Source organism: Oreochromis aureus, unplaced genomic scaffold, assembly GCF_013358895.1.
Source record: "Oreochromis aureus strain Israel breed Guangdong unplaced genomic scaffold, ZZ_aureus HiC_scaffold_54, whole genome shotgun sequence".
Classification (NCBI taxonomy): domain Eukaryota; kingdom Metazoa; phylum Chordata; class Actinopteri; order Cichliformes; family Cichlidae; genus Oreochromis; species Oreochromis aureus.
In genome coordinates this window covers 47,501-50,286 of record NW_024108952.1, presented here as the reverse complement: position 1 = coordinate 50,286, position 2,786 = coordinate 47,501, and the positions used below count along the sequence as shown (strand labels likewise).

At 60.9% G+C, this 2,786-nt stretch overlaps 1 non-coding gene and 1 pseudogene across 1 annotated transcript in view; both read left to right on the top strand.

Annotated features, from left to right (window-relative positions):
• Positions 1-1,690: 1,690 nt before the first annotated feature.
• Positions 1,691-1,838, top strand: LOC120437096 (annotated as a pseudogene).
• A 466-nt stretch (positions 1,839-2,304) lies between these two features.
• LOC120437100 overlaps positions 2,305-2,786 on the top strand; it is a 3,767-nt gene continuing 3,285 nt past the window's right edge. The window contains exon 1 of the ribosomal RNA XR_005610830.1: positions 2,305-2,786. This exon is cut by the window's right edge and continues 3,285 nt beyond it. This is a non-coding gene — a ribosomal RNA (28S ribosomal RNA).

The following is a 2,786-nucleotide window of genomic DNA, read 5'->3' as shown; positions in this document are numbered from 1 at the left end:
ATTCCAGCTCCAATAGCGATCTTAAAGTTGCTGCAGTTAAAAGCTCGTAGTTGATCTCGGATCGAGCTGACGGTCCGCCGCGAGGCGAGCTACCGCCTGTCCCAGCCCCTGCCTCGGCGCCTCGATGTTTTAGCTGAGTGTCCCGCTGGGTCCAAGCGCTTACTTTGAAAAATTAGAGTGTTCAAAGCAGGCCCGGTCGCCTGAATACCGCAGCTAGGAATAATGGAATAGGACCGGTTCTATTTTGTGGGTTTTCTCTGAACTGGGGCCATGATTAAGAGGGACGGCCGGGGCATTCAGACAGCCGCTTAGAGGTGAAATTTTGGACGGGCGCAAGACGGACGAAAGCGAAAGCATTTGCCAAGAATGTTTTCATTAATCAAGAACGAAAGTCGGAGGTTCAAGACGATCAGATACCGTCGTAGTTCGACCATAAACGATGCCAACCAGCGATCCGGGCGGCGTTATTCCCATGACCCGCTGGCAGCGTCCGGGAAACCAAAGTCTTTGGGTTCCGGGGAGTATGGTTGCAAAGCTGAAACTTAAAGGAATTGACGGAAGGGCACCACCAGGAGTGGAGCTCGCGGCTTAATTTGACTCAACACGGAAACCTCACCCGCCCGGACACGGAAAGGATTGACAGATTGATAGCTCTTTTTCGATTCTGTGGGTGGTGGTGCATGGCCGTTTTAGTTGGTGGAGCGATTTGTCTGGTTAATTCCGATAACGAACGAGACCGACATGTTAACTAGTTACTCGACCCCGCGCGGTCCGAGTCCAACTTAGAGGGACAAGTGGCGCTCAGCCACACGAGATTGAGCAATAACAGGTCTGTGATGCCCTTAGATGTCCGGGCTGCACGCGCCACACTGAGTGGATCAGCGCAGGTTCACCCTTCGCCGAGAGGCGCGGTAACCCGCTGAACCCCACTCGTGATAGGGATTGGGGATTGCAATTATTTCCCATGAACGAGGAATTCCCAGTAAGCGCTGGTCATAAGCTCGCTGATTAAGTCCCTGCCCTTTGTACACACCGCCCGCCGCTACTACCGATTGATGGTTTAGTGAGGTCTCGGATCGCCCCGCCGGGTCGGTCACGGCCCCTGGCGGAGCGCCGAGAAGACGATCAAACTTGACTATCTAGAGGAAGTAAAAGTCGAACAAGGTTTCGTGAGGTGAACCCGCGGAAGGATCATTACTGGCTACACCGAGCACCCGGTGTTCTCTCCTCTTGCCGCCGAGGGTCTCCCCGCCACCGCCACCGTGCGGGTCTCCCGAGGTTGTCGGCTCGCGCCCCCACCGGAGCTCGAGCCTTAGTCTGGGCCTGGTCACCGCCGGACGACCCGACGGCCCCGCCCGCCCCACGCCAAAGCGAGCCCGCTGCCCCGACCGCTCCTCCGAGGGCCGACGGAGGAGAGTCGGGACCGCGGCTCGCTGGAGGCGGGCGCCGGGTCCCCGTCCGCAACCACCGTCCCGCCCGCCACGAGAACTCAACCGAAAGCGCTGGCTGGCGGTTTCGCCGACCGCTGCCGCCCGCCCGCCCGGTACTAATCCTCCTCCCGCGGAGGGAGCACGGGGTTCAATGTCTCTCTCCCTGCCCCGGCGGAGGAAGGAGCGCCCGGGGTTTTTTTCCCTTTAAACCCTTATCCCGCTCACGAATGTGGCAACCCACGGTAAAACAAAAACAATACGACTCTTAGCGGTGGATCACCGCTCGCGGCGTCGATGAAGAACGCAGCTAGCTGCGAGAACTAATGTGAATTGCAGGACACATTGATCATCGACACTGAACGCACCTTGCGCCCCGGTTCCTCCCGGGCTACGCCTGTCTGAGCGCCGCTTGCAATCAATCGAGACCTCCGCCTCCGCTGCTGGGGCAGTCGCAGGCGGCCTCGGCACTGCCTTCGCCCCCAAGCGCAGACCGCCTGGGTGCCCGGTGCGACGGTGGTGCCTGCCTGGGAACCGCACCTCCTGCCCGTGAGCTCTCCCGCCTCTGTTACCCATCCCCGACCCCGGTCGGGAGGGGCACCTCCTCGCCGAGCCCGCACCAGCGGCGCGCTGCCGGTGGACGCTCACCCGCTCTCCGCTGACCGCGCCGCCAGGCGCCCTGGGGGCCCGACGGACGAGGATCGCCCAGCGGTGGCCCGGGTTGCCACACGGGTCGAGAGGGCTGCCGCCTCTCCGGAGCTCGCCGCCACCGCCGCCCTGGGAAAAAAAACACCACGGCGCACGTGAGCCTCTCTCCCGGGAGCCACAATGTTTGCCCCCACCCCGCAAGGGTGGAGGGGGGCAAGACCATTCGAATACGACTCAGATCAGACGAGACAACCCGCTGAATTTAAGCATATTACTAAGCGGAGGAAAAGAAACCAACAAGGATTCCCTTAGTAGCGGCGAGCGAAGAGGGAAGAGCCCAGCGCCGAATCCCCGTCCGACAGGCGGGCGCGGGAAATGTGGCGACGGAAGACCGCTGTTCGGTGCCGATCGGGGCCCAAGTCCTTCTGATCGAGGCCCCATCCCACGGACGGTGTGAGGTCGGTGGCGCCCCTGTCGCGCCGGGTTCGGCCTCTCGAGTCGGGTTGTTTGGGAATGCAGCCCAAAGTGGGTGGTAAACCCATCTATACAACACCGCACGAGACCGATAGACGACAAGCACCGTAAGGGAAAGTTGAAAAGAACTTTGAAGAGAGAGTTCAACAGGGCGTGAAACCGTTAAGAGGTAACGGGTGGGGTCCGCGCAGTCTGCCCGGGATTCAACTCGGCGGGCTCGGGACGCCGCGCGTGTGT